General features: G+C 42.4%; 2 pseudogenes; one reads left to right on the top strand and one right to left on the bottom strand.

The window, feature by feature from the left end:
• The first annotated feature begins 17770 nt into the window (after positions 1-17770).
• Positions 17771-17998, top strand: LOC148755264 (cytochrome c oxidase subunit 6C pseudogene; annotated as a pseudogene).
• Positions 17999-18182: 184 nt separating this feature from the next.
• LOC109435905 (large ribosomal subunit protein uL23 pseudogene) lies at positions 18183-18646 on the bottom strand (annotated as a pseudogene).
• Positions 18647-19515: the final 869 nt, after the last annotated feature.

Here is a 19515-nt window from a genome sequence, read left to right as displayed (position 1 = left end):
GCCTGTGGTGACCCAGTTGGAAGGAAGTCAGTGGAAGGTAATCGACCTTGCACGTGAAGCAGCCTGCTCCCAGCCTGCTCTCTCCCCGTGAGTTCAGGATGAAACATAAACATGAGGACCCAATTGTAAATTTTGTGACAGTTAATAGACCAAGAGAACAGAGTATATCCACCAGCATATCCAGAGAAGCCTAGCACCGTGTTTCCCCACATTTGTTTTGCTCTACTGTCTCTTCTAGGGGAGACCCAACCCCCGAAAGGCATAGTAGCCAGCTTTCTGTGTCAGCAAATCTACGTCAGCCAATCTACATAAAAACACTGGCAACTACAACTAACCCAATCTGCAACTAAATGGCTGCCTAGACATGTGTACCCAGAAAGTCACTGTTGAGAGAACTGGAAAAGGAAGAGCCATCGTCCAAAATCTTATCTTTGGAAGGGATTGATGAAAACTCTGGAAATGTGTGGTCCTGGGGTATCGCATTGTCCCCCTGGTACCATCACACTGTCCCCAGCTGACCAGGCACCCCCCACCCCTACCCATGGTACCCTGGCCCATCTATTCCTCATTCAAGCAGTAGAACCCACTTGGAGCAGAGTCAAGATGGCAACTAGGGTGGAGTGTCTGGAGGACCAAGCCACTGTTGCCTCACTGTGCAGTGAAAGGGGCTCACAGGACAAGCATTAGGAGAAGGGACATAACTGTTGGTAGAATGGGAGGTGTCTCCTGTATGTCATCTCATCTGGTCCTCACACACTAACCCCAGGAAGTCTTATCACTGAGGAGACTGAAGCTCAGAGAAGGCATAGCCAGCTGGGTGACTTGCCCTCAACCTCAGCACTAGTAACCCGCTGAGGAACAGCTTAACCCAAGGGCCCACCATGCCTTTTTCGGGATACTCTGTTGTCTCTGAGGACAAAGTGACAGAGCCGCAGATATAGGGCAATGTAGGAGAAGCCATGGAAACCTTCCTCAACGAAATCTCTCTCTCTGCTCCTGTCACTGAACCTGAAATTGGACCAGTGCACAGTCATTCCTGGGGGTCCTAAAAAGGTTTTAGAGTCTTTCCTCAATTAGTCAACACAAAGTGATTGGACTTCTGCTACTTGTCAAAAAAAAAAAATTATAAATCTGCAGAGACTAGAAGTAGATTAGTTGCCTCAGGCTGGGGGTTGGGCACAATGGGAAGTAACAACTAATGGGTTTGGGGTTTCTTTTTGGCGTGATGAAAGCATTCTAAACTTAGATTGTGGGGATAGTTGCGCAACTCAGCCAATATACTAAAACCCATTGAGTTGTATGCTTCAAACGAGCGAATTTGTTGCTATATGAATTATAGCTCAATAAAGATGTTTAAAAAAATATAGACCCTGCCTCTGAAGAGTTAAAAATGCAACTGTAGTGAGAAGACATGTGCCAAATACCAGAAGCACCAAAGGAGTTCAGAATAAGAGGGGTCAATTCCAGTTGAAGTGTCAGAAAGGGCAGGATCAGTTGTATTTTGATAGGTAAAAGGGAAAAATCCATTTTTCCAAGTTGAATTTCCAGGTTGGAGGAACAAGGGCATGAGAAGGTGTGAAGCATATCCAGGAAATAGTGAGCCAAAAAAATGAAAAACCCTGTTTGGCATGCCCACACCAAGATGACTTACAATACTGTATCAGCTATCTATCGCTGTGTAACAAATACCCCAGAGCTTAGTGGTTTACAACAACCACCATTTATTTGTTCACAGTTCTGCAATCTACGCTAGGCTCAGGAACATGGCTTATCCTCCACTCTACAATAAATTAAGGATGGTCTCACACATAGCCTGGCACCTCAGCCAGGGTGACTGCAACCAACTAGATGTCCTGCTCCCTCTCCTGAAGGTCTTTCACACTCCAGGGCTTCTCTCTCCCCCAAGAACTCACATTCTCAAGGAAGGTGGCCCAGGCTTTCTTGCCTGGGATTCTAGACAGCAAAAGAGCAAAAGCGACAATGCCTCTCGTGATCTTGGCCCGGAACTTGCACAACATCACGTCTACCACATTTTATTTGTCCAAGCAAGTCATAAGGTCAATCCAGATTCAGTGAGGGAGGGGGGACTCCACAGGGCACGAATTCAGGGGATTGTGATTCACTGGGTATCTACCACAAATACCAAAGAGTAAATCATACACCTACCTGCCTTGGAAGAGCTTACTGTCCAATGATCTGGCTAGCTTGGAAGGCATTTAAAGGGGAAATATGTCTAGAAATGCAAGAATGGGAACAGAGCATGGAGGACACTGAATACAAAGTAAGGAGTTTGGATTTCATTCAAGTATTTTTTTTTTTACTAGATCATTGTTTTATTATAAAAGGATATAACTCAGGAACAGCCAAATGGAAGAGACGCGTAGGGCAAAGTATGGGGAAAGGGTAAGATGCTTCCATGCCCACTCCAGGCTTGACATTCTCCCCAAATCTCATGTACGCCAATCTGGAAGCTCCTAAAGTATTCTTAATTAAAGCGCAAAAATCCCTAAAAGAGGTGATATTTTAAGCCTTTCTCAGAGGTTGCTTGTGTGTGCAAGTAAGCCAGACTAGAGCCCTGGGTCTATCTAAGGTGTGCCTGCCTGCACCCCAGGGCCAGGACACACACCACAGGTGCTAAGAAACTCTGCTCCCTCATCAGCTTTCTTTCTCTCTTCAGTGCTCCTACCCTTTCTTCATCAAAATACGGTTCACATCTCCAGATCGGTGGGTTATAACATACTGAAGCTGGAATGACGGCTTAGAAAGTGAAATAAAGGAAAGCAAAGACAGAAGAGAACCCTTACTCTAGACTCTAATATGGAAATGAATAACAAAAAGAAAACTGAGAACTACTGATCCAACTTAACTAATGAACTTGGATAACAACTGGTCCTTTCCTGACCATCTCTCTCCTCACCGCACATTTCACTCCTCTAAAACCCAGGGACCCAGGAAGCCTGAGCCTGCTCGGGACCCACAGTTCTCCTGACGACCTACTTTACCTGCGCATGACCACCTACAGCCCCAAATGATAGACCAAGAGCATAAAATGTTGCCAATAGGACCTAACAAAACGCACCAGAAGCAGCAGCCCACCCATATTCACCAATGGGTGAAACCTTTCTCCTCCAAAGTGACTTCCTCAATATAAAGCAATTCCTGGGAACAAATAAGATGCCTGTAAGTTGGTGAGCCTACACAGGGACGCATATGAGAACCCCTAACAAAGCATGGTGAGCATTCCCTCTACGAATAGAATATCCCTACGGTTTCCATGCTGGATCAAGAATGCTGCATTCAAGGGCGGCCGGTTAGCTCAGTTGGGTACAGCGTGGTGCTGATAACACCAAGGTTGCTGGTTCAATCCCCATATGGGCCATGGTGAGCTGCGCCCTCCTTTAAAAAAAAAAAAAGTGTTGCATTCCAATAGAAGGTCACCAGCGCTCAGCATTATCGGGTAAAGTGTGTCTTCAGTTCCCTCCCACTTCTCATCTCAGTGTTTCCTTCACCCCAGGTCTTTACCCACCCCTCATAAAGCCTGCAGTTTCCTACCAGAACACCCGCCATTGACATTTTCTACCCCCATCACAAAAAGTTTCCCTACGCATCGAAATCATCCTTTCAGCTCCATTATCAAAATTCTGATTCCCAGATCAGTGTGATTTCAGCTAGCTATGCGTGTGAATGAATACATATTTGATAAGAAGACCCCTGATTATGCAAAGAAATCAATGTGTCCTGGTCGCATTTCCGTAAGTGTGGAGAACAGACAAGGGAGACATTCGGAGGCTTGTGATGGGTCAGGATCTCCAGATAGTTTTCTTACCCAAAGAACAGTTGAACCAGGGAGAGAAAAGGATGACGGAAGGGTGTAAACTCTCCCTAAACTCTGACATTCCACTCCTGCCTGCCCACCAGTCATGTCGTGATAAGTATCAACCACCTTCCGTGCATACAAAATTCCTGATCAGACAGTCATGTGACGAAGAATGAGAGCCACATGCCACACACACAAACAAGTCATACGTCACATCCCTACAGAAACTCTTTTGAAATACTCAGAGGTGAGGATTATTTCCATTTGAAATCATCTCGGACGTCACTCACCAAGTCTGACAACCGTAACTTTCCACTAAGACGACGATGCTAAGTCAGGCCTAGAAGGCCACAGTGAGATGTCAACAGCTTCAAAGCAAAGAAAAAAAGGAAGAGAGAGAGAGAGAAAGGGGGGGGGGAGTGAGAGAGAGAGAGAGAGAGAGAGAGAGAGAGAGAGAGAGAGAAACACTCACACTTGACAAGTAGCACCATCTAGAGGATGTATAAGGTAAAACTATTCTTTTAGCAAATAACAGACCCAGGAGAGTTCTCCATTAGTGAGAGCTGAACCTCTACCTTGGGCCACAATAACAGCAGCCTAGATCTAAGATGATAGTGAGCCATGTGACCCATGCTGGGCAGCTACACCTGAAATCCTGTGCCCAAGGTCCAGGCATCCGTTGAACAAGTCCGAGCAACACTAGAGTCCAGAAAACTTCCTATAAGACACAGTACAGAGTAGGACAAATACTGCACGATTCCATTTATATGAGGCATCAGAAATAGTCAGACGCCTAGAATCAGAGAATAGAATGGCTGGGGGAGGGAGAATGGGACGTTGTCGTTCAAAGGGCATAAAGCTGCAGTTACACAAGATGAATAAGCTCTAGAGATCTGTGAACATTGTACCTGAATCAACAAGACCAGATTGTACACGTAAATACTTGTCAAGAGAGGAGAGCTCATGTTAAGTGTTCTTATCCCAGTAAAAGAAAAAGAGAGATGCTCTAGAGGGGATTCCTGCTTCGGGATGAGGGAGAAAGGGGAATGGGACAATTGTGCCTCTAAGGGCACTTTTATGATTCTGGGAAAGTGATACATTGAAGATTCATGCTTCCAAATCTTGATGGAGATTTTTGATTTGGGTAATTAGCAATGCACCATTCAAGCAATTGAATTCAGTGTTTTCTTTTAACTGTAACCTTTTAGTTTCAAAAGGACGTGAGCATGATCTGACTTTATTCAGGATTTGCATTCCACCTTTAGGAGGCAGAGTTCTTTCTTGGGGATTGCTAGGAAGTGTGCCCACCAGCAGTGAGCAGGAAGATGGGTGCCCAGCGTGCGTGGTGGGGAAGGGGAGAATCCCTAGGGTTAGGGCTCCTGAGGGAGTTAGGGGGGAGGCAGCAGACCCACTACCTCCCAAGCCTATGTGGGTCATTACAGAGAATCAAAAAAAAAAAAGTCCATTTAATCCAATCTCTCATTTAAGTGGTACGAAAAACTGAAGCTCAGACTTTCTCATCTGTTTCGAAAAGTAGGTTTTATTATTATTCAGGCATGGTGAGGCCAACAGACCAGGAGATACCTGTCATTGAAAGACAGTTTGTTACTCACAGTTTCCAAAAGGAGGGAGCAGCCATGCCATAAGGGACGAGGGAGGGAGAAGGGCCACACAGGGAAGCACCAAGGTCGGTCAGGAGGCAGAGGGAGCGAGAACTGTGGGCAATATTTTTATTGTTCGGTCTCCCAGGAAAGAACAGGTGAAGCAGGCTTGGGATAGGCTGGTTTGAATAATCACATGGGCTCTAGACCATAGGGCCTGTCCCTAATTGTACCTGGATTCTGGTATCTGGCCCTAGGAGCTTAGGGGAGATAGATAGTGGCTGGGAGCTGAGAGCCTGGTGAAGGAGGTGGCTGATGGAATAGGTTTTGGATTGGTTGGTTTGCATACAAAAGGTGTGCTCTCAGGTGAGTCCTTTCTTGTCTCTAGGAATTAGTTAGCCCTGGGAGGGGCAGTTCCTTCAGGCTCAGCAAGGCCCCAGATATCAAAACATCTGTCATGCAGGGTGTCATGTGAGGTCTCTGGTCCTGCTCCCCACATAAGAATGCAGGATATGGTGAGGCCAAAAAGGAACACCCACGGAGCCATAGATAGGGGAGTCATACCACTATAGTCTCGCTGGCGATTGGTTGGAGACACAGGAAGCAGGAGCCACACTATCCGTAACCTGCCGTCCGCTTCTCTGCCAACCAACCTCACTTGATAAATGCAATCCGTGCTTGCTAGCTCAGCCACCATCTTCTTGCTGGCCCCCATTTTGCTGCTAGCATAACCACAGCAGTTATATTAGTGGCCAATGGCTCACTGGTTACAGCTGATGGCCATCCAATCACAGTTGATGGTCAATTACTACCTGAATGAGCACCTTTCCACGTGAGGCCGCGAGCCTGGAAACTGCTCTCTGGGGCTCTGTCCCCACAGCATCAGTAACATGGAGTTATCACCCCGGTTCCACAGTGAGTTCAATGGCACACAGATACTAACCCAGGACTAAGGTTAGCCACAGCCCCCAGCCCATCCCATGCCTAATCGCCTACCCCTCTATTTTTCAAGTCAAAACATTTTTTCCTTAAGGAATTTAATCATTTGACTTTGGGAGGCTACTTTCTCTGACAGCTCAATTTTCTCCTCTTAGTGTTCCTTCTTATCTAAAAATAGTGTCATTACATGCACATTAGACACACAATCTCACTGCTCCCATCTGGATCTCACACCCTGGTTGCTAGGCTTTACCCAGACCTTTTAGGACTTGGAGAACCAGCACACCGCGAGGCAGACCCCAATGTTCCCCTGGGGCTGGGCAGGACTGGAAAAGGCTGTTCTAGGTACCAGGAGGGGCTGCCCCTGGAGGGTCAGGTAGGCCTCCCCATTGCACTTCTAGTGAAGGGTAACGAGATGTCCCCTCCCACCAGGAACAAGCCCCAGTTCTGGGGGAAACAGGACTGTGAGGTCCCGACACACCAGCAAGCATCACCTGGGAGGTACAGGTGTAAATCAAAGGACTCAGCCAACCAGACAGGTCAGAAGAGTGATACAGACACTGCCAGGTAGACAGAGCAGGAGGCTGGGGGTGGGGTGGGGGGAAATGGGCTCCTTCCTGGTGCAGGTACGAATGTCTGTATCTGAGTGGCACTGAGCTGATACGAAATTAATAAACAAATGACAGAAATATATTGGGTGCGTGGCAAAGGCTCGGGCTCTGAAACTGGGAAAAAGAGCCCGGTTATAAGTTCCTATATCCTATATCACAGCGGAGAGGAAGCTGTGAGGAATAAGGCAGAGGTGTGGAGTATGTGTCCACACTGTGTGTGTGTGTGTGTGTGTGTTTGGATCTGGGATAGGGAGCTATTACAGAGCTGAGCCAGTTTAGAGTGTTCCCACCTGAAGTCAGAGTGGATCTGAGAACTGGTGCTGAGCTGAGGCTGCATGGAAGATGAGGCTTAACCTGCAGAAAAGTACCAGCAGGAGAAATGGGGAAGGATTAGGGTAGGGTTAGGGCTGGAATCGGGTTACAGTTGGCAGAGAGATGGGAGTTGGTGTGGTAAGCAAAAAAAAAAAAAAAAAAAAAATGCCAGCAGCATATACTTCTGAAAGCATAAGGAGATTATAAGCAGAACCTCCCGAAGCCACGTTTTTCCTGTGGGTCGACCTGGCAGCCAGAAGAGGCAACTCTTTCCCTTGCTTCCTGCTTCTCAAACCTATCTTGCCATCCTCCAGTGTGGAAAGAACATTCGATTCTCAATCAACCCATGTTCGAGTGCCTCCAACACCCATGCCACTGAATGTGTATGACACTGCTGAGTTCTGTGTGATCAAAGGGACACTGGGTAAGTCACCATTCAGCATCCCACAACTACGCAGGAACACACACGCACACAGGGAAGCACACACACGTGCATGCTGCGGTCCTAGGCCCCAGTCATTCCTGCGTACTAAGACATTCAAAGTGTAGTTAAAATGTAAAAATGCATGCTAAAACATGTCACAAAATGAGCATTTTATGAGAAAACAACTTTGTGCACAGTTTATTTCTAAACTAACAAAGTGGCTTTAGATCCTCCATGAGCATTAAACTGTCAAAAGTATTCAAATACTTAAGAGGAGCAAAGCTGCAGGCATCACACCCCCTGATTTCAAACTATATTGCAAAGCTATAGTAATCAAAACAGTGTGGTATTGGCATAAAAACAGAAAATGCAGTAGTGCTGTGTCCCATATCTCTGAGTGAATGACAAAGGAATGGCCCCTCCTCTAATAAGACAAAATCCAGAATCTCCAGGGTTTGTACATGAAAGAGAAGAAGGTCCTGGTGAGGAGGTGTTATGGGTAAAGTGACCTCAGTCTTGCTCCTTATATTTTATAGTCATCTTCAGTAGAAACTCCAGGCTCAAGGATTTGCTTCTCCACATTTAGCTCTCCCTTCCCTTTGCTAGGATAAGCTGGGATTTAAAGAAACAGTGAATTTTAAAATAGAGCAAAGGGAAGTATGCAGAGAATATAAGGAATACAAAAGATGCACTTGCCGAGTAGATCCCACCCAAACAAGTTTGCTGTCTGGGGCTTCCAGGTTCTGTCCCACTCACTTGGGACCTTTGGTGGAAAAGAGGGCCCGTCTAAGGAATTCTCCTTTTTAAATTTTAATGTCTTCTTTTTCCTTTTTGAGACAGACCCATGCCCTAGGTCTGGGGCAGGAAGCAGCCCCGTTTCTAGTCCAGGTCTAACAGGATTCCAATGACTTAATGTGAGGTAATGACCAGAGCATTCGAGTAGCTAAAATCACACATGTGCAGTGAGATCTAAGTTGGGGGGGGGGGGGGGTGAATGATGTTCTCCCTCACATCTACCTCTGATAAGATGACCTCTTGATTGCAAATACTGACTGACTGTGACATATTTTAGAAGGCATTTTTACATTTTAACTACACTTTGAATGACTTAGTACGAAGGAATGACTGGGGCCTAGGACCGCAGCATGCACGTGTGTGTGCTTCCCTGTGTGCGTGTGTGTTCCTGCGTAGTTGTGGGATGCTGAATGGTGACTTACCCAGTGTCCCTTTGATCACACAGAACTCAGCAGTGTCATACACATTCAGTGGCATGGGTGTTGGAGGCACTCGAACATGGGTTGATTGAGAATCGAATGTTCTTCCCACACTGGAGGATGGCAAGATAGGTTTGAGAAGCAGGAAGCAAGGGAGAGAGTTGCCTCTTCTGGCTGCCAGGTCGACCCACAGGAAAAAGGTGGCTCATTTTGGTGTCTAAGTCTTGATGGGAAGATTCTAGGAAAAGAGGGAAGACTTTTTATTTTTTAGGAGAAAAGATTTTCCAAATTTGAAAATAGAAAATAATTTTATTTTCTGGGGTTTCTAGTGGCTGATATCTATACATCCTTCCCTATCTGCAGGGAGCTTTTTTAGGATTAAATGAACACTTGGCAAAGCCCCTCTGAAATGAGTGGGGTCCTTTGCTCGTCAGGGCTCCACGTGTCATTGTACCTTCAAACTGTCCTCAGTGTGGCCATATTACATTAGAAAAAGAAGAGCAAGTGGCCACCAGATGTCAGGCACTGGGGCTAAAGCTGCACATAGATTATCCCACTTGACCCTAACCACCCTAAGAGGGATGGTACCATATTAAAGATGGGGAAACTGAGGCTTAAAGATGTGCTCTATCCCACCCAAGATCTCACAGCTAAGGAGCAGCAGAGCCTGATTCTGGCCAAGCCTTCCAATTCCAGGGCCTGTGTTTGGGTGCCTCTTAGTGAAATGAAGGTGAAAGGGGCTGGATTCCTAACTTATTGGTATAGGATTTCCAGGACCCCTTTGTGACTGAAGTGAAGAGGAAAATGAGAAGTGAAAGTCCAGAAAATTCCTAGGTGCACCTGTATAAGGAAAGGCCATAGGGATGGGCAAGGTCATTTCTGGCAAAACGTGGTTTCAGGGCACAAAACTAAACAATACACCTCTGCTGCCAAATGTCACAGGAGGACAAGGGGAAGAATTTTCTAGACTCAGAATCAAAGGATCTGGGTTCTAGATTTGACTCTAAAAACCTCCTAAGCAACCCTGCACAACTAAGTTCATCGACGCGCTCAGAAGGATGAGGACAGGAACCCACATCTCACTATCGGCAACACCTGGGGGCTTTTTCATAAATACAGATTCCTGGTCCCAAAGACAAACCTGCTCAGTTCGATTCTCCGTGGGTGCAGTCCGGGTAATTCTGACGCGCAGCCCAGCCAAGTCTGAAGGTCGCCCGACTCTCTGACCTCCAAGTCGGCTCTTCGCTCTTTCAGAAGGCTCCAGCCGGCAGCCCTCTCCAGGTGCCCGGAAGAACCTCGCTTCTGGGATCCGGCGCAAACCAAGCCGGTGCATGACACAACTTTCCCAGCAGAGGGCAGTGTTGGCTCAAAGTTTCCCCACGCATCTTTCTCTGGCCTTAAGGTTTTCATCCTGCCCTAAAGCATTGCTTTAGGATTTTTTTCTTTTTTAATAATAAAAAAGGTATCAAAAATTATCCATAATCCCATCACTTGTTGTTTGAATTTATAAAGTACACTCCACCTACCCATCCCACTTCCCACTTAATGACAATATTTCATTGGTATCCTTCCTAACTTGTTCCTAAGTTTAAATATTAGAACCTGTTGTGCATTTACACACACACACACACACACACACACACACACACACACACACACACAGAGCTTTTTTCCTAAATGTGGAATCATATGATGTTTTTGGTCTACAAAGCACATTTTTCACTTAAGAAATACATCGTGCACATCTTTCTATAATGGCCACATGCTATCCCATTGTATCATCACCAAAATGTTTATTAATGAATATCTAGGCTTCTGTAGATTTTTCAGTTACAAATACCACTGCTATTACCATTCTGGAGCATAAATCTTTGTACAATCATGTACTTTTTTCTGTAGAATACAAACATAGGATGAAGTCAAGGATATGTGAGTATTCATTTTTTATTACTTTTTGTAATTGATTTCATTTTCTGTTTTATCAAATATTGAATAGTTTTAAAATACATTTTGATAATAAGAATTTAAAAAATTATACCAAATACCCAGAAGCCAATTTTTTTTAATTTAGCATGATGTTTATTATTGTTATTGTTATAAAACTGGTTTAAGTTATTTTCCCAATTTTATTTTCCCCATTTATTTTCCCAATTTTAAGCATTTTTGAGACAGGAATTTTCTCGTGGTCACTAAACCATTCCAGGAGTACAAAACGATATTGTTTAAAATATACTACACATCTATTTCACCATTAAAATGTGTTTGTGTTGCTTTTTATGTCTTACCAAAGATATAAAAAAGTATAAATATTTATATCTCTGTTACTCATGCTTCTTATATACAAAATCAGGGAGCCAAGTACACATGGCCTTGTCATACTGTGGTGCTGGGATTACTTCTATTAAAAATTGCAAGACCAGGGGGCGGCCGGATGGCTCACTTGGTTAGAGCGTTAGCTCTGAACAACAGGATTGCAGGGATCAATTCCCACATGAGCCAGTAAGCTGCGCCCTCCACAACTAGATTGAAAACAATGACTTGGAGCTGATTGGCCCTGGAGAAACACAATGTTCACCAATAAACATTTTTTAAAAAAAATTGCAAAACAAAGATTTCATTCTGCTTGCTGGGCCCAGACTTTGTGGGTTCCTCCAAGCCCTTCTGTTCTGATTGGACAAAAACAGGTCAGTTATTTCAACTGCACCTACTTCTAATGCCACCTGGAAGCTGAGTTATTGCCAAATCAGACCCAGGTTCTAGGCTCTTGTGAGGATCCTATTTGAGACCAAAAAATCTAGATATGCATGTCAATGAGGAGACCCACTATATAAAGAGCCACTGGGAGGTTTTCTTCAAAAACGTTTTGTTAAATATGGTGCCGGTAGAAGGTGTTTCATGAGCAGTAAGGCACAATGCCTGGATTTTCTTTATCCAAAACAAATTTAGCCAAAGGCAAGCAGGCATCAGACAAAGGAAGGGCTTGATTTGCACCCAAGAAGGTGGGGAAAGATTCGTAACATTGAGACTTCAAAACCCTTAGGGCCTTCTGAACTCCCAGCACTGAAGGCGGGCATCTTAGAACAAAAATAAAACTTGGGTGCACAATTTGGAGAGGAAAAAAGGCACGAAGACATTTTTAAGAGATTTATTTTATATCTAAGCAGATGGAACGTTATACGGAAATATATGATGATACTGGATTTTGCAAAAATCCAAATGCAGAGTGGTGTGTGGTGGGAAGCCTCGCAGGCAGCAGAAGCTGGCTTGATTTCTTCCTAAAGATCCAGATTTAAGGTTTTCCTGGAGAGAACCACAGCCCTTCTCTCTACTGTTCAGCTACTGCAGTTCCAAGTCCTTCCCAGCTCATTACTCAACCCACGCTGTGCAACCTCACAGCTGCACCACGTTTTCCTTCAGCTTGCTCACTGCAATCCAAATTCCTGCCCTAGCATGTAATTAAATTACAAAAGAATAAAATAAAATATACCGTATACAGGTGACACACAAGAAGGAAGAGGAAGTTAACGTTATAGCTCATCACTTTTATCATGTTGCTATAGAAAGTGAATTTTAGCTATTTCTCTTGCGCATACATTTTAAAAAGACAAGACCATCTCGTCAACTAGAAATACAAGTCTGTAACTGCAACACAAAAATAATGTGAGATTAAAACCAAAGCTCAAAAGCGGAAGAAGCAACTGGAAGGAGGTGAGAAATGGGTCTCTCTGGGACAGTTAACAAGCAACTCTGTGGCAACAGTATGAGTACCCTTCAGTGAAAACAGAATGGTATCTGGATGTAAGAGATAATTATGCTGATTGATCTGTTGAAATTAAGCTCAAACCAGGGTGAAGGGAAATCCAGTATTGCTTGATGGACTGAATCTTGGGAAGCAAAATGTCTCCTAGGCAACAGAAGACCTATAGGGGCAGTCAGGGTTCCCACTGGCTTGGCAGACAATTTTTTTTAAGGAGACAGACTCCTGCCCCAAAAAGGGATCTGTCTCATGACAAAGTGTCAAAATACATGGTTCTCTTCAGGTGGAAGGTATTTTAGGAGTAACAAGGCACGATTCCTGGATTTTCTTTATCGAAATGAATTTACCCTAAATTAAAATGACCCATTCCCACTCAGTTCTCCAAAGTATCTACATACTTGCTGAAAGCAATATGGCTTTCCTCATTAAAATAAGAAGTTTCTGAGGTACAAGGTAGCAAAATTATGGTTTAGGCATATTCTTAGTAAATCTCATGCTTGAAGTGGTCTTGCACCCACACACTTTGCAAGATTTGGACACAACAGCTCCAGGGTAAGTCACACTGCGGTTGGGGTATATTGAAACCTGAAAAGTAACAAGGAAACATCAACGTGAAATCTGATAAATTTGTGGGGTCGTTAGGGGTGGGGAGGAGAGAGGAAGGAGAGTGGGAAAGAAGAGGGAAGCATAAAAGGAAAAATTCTTCCCAGAGCATAGAGTCACTAAGATACTGGGACTAATTACTCTGTCACCGTAAGGTTCACTATGTACATTAGATTAATTTGTTAAACAGGTAAATTGATTACTTTTTTAAAAATAGTAATGATAAAGTTTTCAGTCTTTTAGATTCAATTCTGGTGCTTTGCACATTGGATCTTGCATATATTTTGAAAGATTCATCCTAGGTATTTCATTTCTTGACCTCATTATACATCGTTTATTTTTACTTAATTTCTGTTCTTGCTAGTAGATATAAATGTAATTGATTTTTTTTTTACTTTGACTTTACCCCCCAGAAATCTTCTAAACTCTTATCAAGCCTGCAAAGTCATCTGTAGGATCATTTGGATTTTTTTTATGTACACAATTATATCTGTGAATAATGACCATTGCTTGCTAGTCCTTGTCTTTTTTTTTTTTTCCCCCCCAAGTCAAGTTGTTGTCCTTTCAATCTTAGTTGTGGAGGATTCTGTTCAGCTTCAAGTTGTTGTTCTTTCAGTCTTAGTTGTGGAGGGCGCAGCTCAGCTCCAGGTCCAGTTGCCGTTGCTAGCTGCAGGGGGCACAGCCCACCATCTCTTGCGGGAGTCGAACCAGCAACCTTGTGGTTGAGAGGACATGCTCCAACCAACTGAGCCATCCGGGAGCTCAGCGGCAGCTCAGCTCAAGGTGCCGTGTTCGATTTTTTTTTAGTTGCAGGGGGCGCTGCCCACCATCCCTTGCGGGAGTCGAGGAATTGAACTGGCAACCTTGTGGTTGAGAGCCCACTGGCCCATGAGAGAATCGAACCGGCAGCCTTCGGAGTTAAGAGCACGGAGCTCTAACCGCCTGAGCCACCGGGCCGGCCCAGTCCTTGTCTTTTGTATGCCTTCTCTTGACATTCCTGCACTGGTTAGGACCTCCAGTACACTGAAAAGGGGTACTGGCAATAAATACCCTGTCTTATTCTCAGGATCATAGGGAATGCTTTCTACGTTTTGTCTTTGACCTTTACACTGTACATTTTTTATGCATACACTTGATCAGGTCATGAAAGTTTCCACCGACTTTGCAAAGGATTTTATTATGAATGTTGAATTATCATCCAATATAATTCTGAATTGATCGAAAGGATTCATTAAATCAGGGGTGTCAAAACTGTGGCCCGCGGGCCAACTGCAGTCCGCAATCCATTGTTAATTGGCCCGCAGCAAATTCCAACAATATATTTAGTTTACTTAAATAAACCAGGTGAGGCAATACGTACTTCACCTCGAGTGAGTGGCCCGGCCGTTTGTGTATTTTACCGCATAAGGCCCACGGTAAAAAAACGTTGAAAAAAGTTTGGACACCCCTGCATTAAATGATCAGTTACATTCGTTGATATTCTAAAGTTAAACTGAGTTCGCATTCCTTGGGTAAATGCAGGATTCAGTGTTGACTATTCATCTGTCCCGGAATAGTCTCTGTGGAACTGGAATTACTCCTTGAATATTTGGGAAGAGGTCGGTTGTAATCATTTGGGACTTCTGTTCTTTTGAAAGGAAAGTGTTTTTTAAACTACTAATTAAAGATAGTATGCTGATAAAAAGCATAAGCCTGAAGCTAAACTGTCTGCATTTACATTCCATCTCTGCCTCCTGCTATCTAAGGGCCTGCGGGCGAGTTATTTGATCTGGGACTTAGTATACTCATCATTAAATAGGAATGAATCATAATATCTCCTACCTGAAGTTATCTAACATATCTAAAACATTTAGAATACTGCCTGGCCCATAGCAAGTGCTATGCATTTACTATTATTATCATGGACTTGATTTCTTTAATAATTATAAAACTACCTGAGTTTCCTCCTTATTCTTTTTTGGTTTTAATTATGGTAAAATACACATAACATAAAATTTACCGTTCTAACCATTTTTAACTGTATGGTTCAGAGGCATTGAGTAATTCATATTGTGCAACCATCACCACCATCCATCTCTGGAATTCTTTTTATCTTGCAAAACTGAAACTCTGTCCACATTCAACAGTAACTCATGATTCCTCCTCCCCCAGCTCCTGGCAACCACCATTCTACTTTCTGTCTCTATGAATCTATTACTCTCTAGGTACCTCATATAAGTAGTATCTTGCAGTATTTGTCTTATTTCACGTAGCAGTGTCTTCAAAGTTTGTCCATGCTGTAGACTGTGTCAGAATTTCTTTCCTTTTAAAGGATGAACAATGTTGCATTGTATGTATATACCATATTTTGCTTATCCATTTATTCATCGATGGACATTTGAGTTGTTTCTACTTTTTGGTTATTGTGAATAATGCTGCTAGGAACATGGGTGTGTAAATATCTCTTTGAGATCTTGTTTTTAATTATTTTGGTTACATACTCAGAAGTGGAATTATTGAATCATATGGTAATTCTATTTTTAATTTTTTGAGGAACCACAATATTGTTTTCCACAGCAGCTGCACCATGTTGCATTCCTACCAACAATGCACAAGGGCTCCAATTTCTCCACATCATCGCCAGTACTTGTTATTCTGTTTTTTAATGGTAGTTACCCTAATGGGTGTGAGGTGACATCTCATTATGGTTTGATTTGTGTTTCCCTAATGATTAGTGACGTTGAACATCTTCTCATGGGCATATTTGCTATTTGTATATCTTCTTTGGAGAAATGTCTATTTAATTATTTGCCCATTGTTTAATTGGTTGTTTGGGATTTTGCTGTTTTGTTGTTGAGTTTTAGGAGTTCTCTATATAGTCTGGAAACAAACAAAACGTTTCTGGACCAAAACAAAAAATTTTAATTTTCATGAGGCCCAATCTATCTATTTTTTTATTTGGTGACTGTGCCTTTGGTGTCATAAGTTTTCCTTTATTCTTGAATTGGTTTAGATATGCCATATTTTTTAGGAATTTGACCATTTTTTCTGTTTCCAAATTTATGGTATCCTCTTATTAATCTCTGCAGTGTAAGTGGTTATGGTACCATTTTTCATTCCTAATTCTGTTTACTTGTATCTTGTCTCTCTCTTTTTTTTTCTTAATCTTGCCAGAGGTTTTTCAATTGTATTAATCTTTACATACAACATTTTGACTCTGGTGAAGTCTTTTGTATGTTTGTTTTCTATTTCATTAAGTTCAATTCTTCTATTCTTCTTTTCTACTTTCTTTAGAATTTTCCTCTGTCATTTTTCTAACTTCTTAAGATGAATGCTTAGCTCATTTACTTTCAGCCTTTCTTCTGTTCTATTATAAACATTTAGGACTCTATATTTTCTTCTGTGTTCCATAAATTCTGATATGTAGTAATTTTATGACAGCTTAGTTGTAAATATTTCCTATTTTTATTTTGATTTCTTCTTTGTGTTTTTTTTTCAACTTTTATTTATTTTAAGTGTTTTTCCAGGACCCATCAGCTCCAAGTCAAGTAGTTGTTTCAATCTAGTTGTGGAGGACGCAGCTTACAGTGGCCCATGTGGGGATCTAACCGGCGACCCTGGTGTTAAGAGCACAGTGCTCTAACCAACTGAGCTAACCTGCCGTCCCTTAATTTATTCTTTAACACATCAGTTTATAAGTTATTATTTATAATTTATAAATAACATGCGTGACTGAGACTACACTAGGAATAATAGTGACAAAGAAATACAACTTTGGACTTAATTCAGTACTCTGGCTCCAGGTTTAAAAGCAAACTAGTAAATGGTGAATGAACAGTCCAACAGCACTTATTTAACTATTTCAGCCAAATCTAATGAGAGCAGCTTTACTTAGTTCTCAAGAATAACCTTTCTTTGAGATTATTATGATCACAAGGAAGAATACTTCCATGAACAATTTTGAAAATTTTTTAAATTGTGCAAAAAATAAAAAATTATTAAGTGTCCTGTCTTGGGCATCTTTCCATGTTATCTCTGCTTTCGTTGTCTTTGAGTTATTTTATAACTCCATAAGTTAGAGAAATTTGATAATAATGTAAAATATTTTGTCCATAGAAATGCAAGTTAGTTAAGTCCAGTTCAATGTAATTGATTATTGATCCATTTTGCATCTATTTTGAATTTATTTCAGCATTCTTTATCTGCCTATGTGTGGTGTGTGTGTGTGACTTCTGCCAGTGGTTTTGTATTCCTTGGAATTTTGCCTGTGTGAATTCTGAGTCTTAAAGGTGGATTCCTCTAGTGGACATCTGACATCTACATTTGCTTCCATCAGGAACCTGAAGACACTATAATCTATAAGCATTTTTTTTTTTTACTAAATTATCAGCTTGATATTCAGACCATCTTTTCTTTTCCTTTTTTTTTTTTTTTTTTTTTTTTACAGTGAAAAATGTTTTGATCTATTTCTTCATCCGGAAGGACATTGGTATTAAGGGAGAATATAGCCACCATGCTTTCCAGTGCTTTGGTGAAACCTCAGATGTGTGGCCTTCTGGCCAAGTGTCTGCGATTTCATCTTGTTGGAGCAATCATTGTTTCCCTGGGGGTTGCAGTTTTCTACGAGTTTGCTATGGCTGACCCAAGGAAGAAGGCTTCTGTAGATTTCTACAGAAATTATGATTCCATGAAAGATTTTGAGGAGATGAGGAAGGCCGGTATCTTTCAGAGTGCAAAGTGATTTCAGAATGTAAAGAATTTCTTTGAGTTGACTTCCAAGGAAGTTTATCACTGACTTGTGTTCCTGAACAATGAAACATGGATATTTGGGCTAAGCGATAGTTTCTCTTCATAAATAAACAACTAAACGTTATGGGAAAAAATCTTTTTATATTTAGAATTAGCCAGCTGGATTGGTTTGGATGATCCCGATTTTGTTGGCAACATCCAAAGCATCACAGTCAGGAGCCAGTCAAATATATGCCTTCTTCTCTCCATCAGGCCTGATCAGAGTGTTGACCTTGGCCATGTCAAGGTCACAGAGCCTCCTCACAGCCTGTTTGATCTAGTGCTTGTTGGCCTTGACATTCACAATGAACACACGTGTATTGTTGACTTCTATCTTCTTCATGGCTGACTCGGTAGTTGGGGGGAACTTCATGATGGAATAGAGGTCAAGCTTATTTCTCCGGGGGGCGCTCTTCCAAGGATATTTGGGCTGCCTTCAGAGCTGCAGTGTCTTGGGCCTTTGGAAGGTGGGTGACATGTGGATCTTCTTTTTTCTGTTGCTGTGGACGACTTTCAGCACTGCTTTCTTTGCCGTCAAAGCCTTTGCTTTGGCTTCGGTTGGAGGAGGGGCAGGGGCTTCCTTCTTCACTTTTGGCGCCATCTTTGTGAAAAGCTGGACCATCTTGATAATGTAAATTTGTAATGCAAACCTGTGCAAGTGACAATTTTACACTCGATTTTTCAGGTACTCCGTTTTTACTCTCTGCCTTTGTAAGCAAATTAATTGGCTGTGTCTTCCAGAATATGGGTTTTTTCTAACTCAGTCCTGCACAGAGAATGTTGCTGCAGAGGATCCCAGCTTTACATAGGAAGTCTTGTATTACGTCCTCCCTGGATGGGCCTTAAGCTTTATCTCCTGACTGTGGTGCCATAAAAACTCAAGTTCACAAGCATTTAGCAATGACTTTTGGGTGAACGCTATCTTCAATGTTCAACTTACTTCTCTGGGTTCCTGCTTATATTTATTTGGATTTTTTTTTTTTCAATTCATTTTGTTTTGTTTACCTCTGAGGATTTACACTTTCTTCATAGATCATTGAAAAGTATTTAAAAGTATTTTGCAATTATAAGTATTTTTTAAATGACTTTATCCAGAATTATCAAATGAGTTCCCTATGAGAGGTTTCAGAGACACATGATAAAATCCTCTTTGTATTCCTACGTGGAACTAGGCTCATTTGAAAGTATGTTTTAGTTCAAACCCAGCATCATTTCATTGTGTCTTTTCCTTGACATATAGGAATGTTTTAGACCTTTCGAGTCAGAAAGGCCCTAGGGCTTAGCTAAACTCTGCCTCTGATGGAAGAGGAAACTGTCTCAGAGCCAGCATGAGTCACCATCACTAGCTGAGCTCAGGGCTCAGGTGGTGACGCAAAGCCTGTGTTCTGTCCTATCCCTGCAAACTGTCTACCCACATATGACAACTAGGAAATGTTTTCTTGGAAAGACAAGCCCTGGACCCATTCAATC

The sequence above is a fragment of the Rhinolophus sinicus genome, chromosome 15 (assembly GCF_057876585.1).
Source record: "Rhinolophus sinicus isolate RSI-liver-muscle chromosome 15, RSI-T2T, whole genome shotgun sequence".
Taxonomy (NCBI): Eukaryota; Metazoa; Chordata; class Mammalia; order Chiroptera; family Rhinolophidae; genus Rhinolophus; species Rhinolophus sinicus.
The sequence above is the reverse complement of the archived record's forward strand: the minus strand, read 5'-3'. Positions and strand labels throughout refer to the sequence as shown.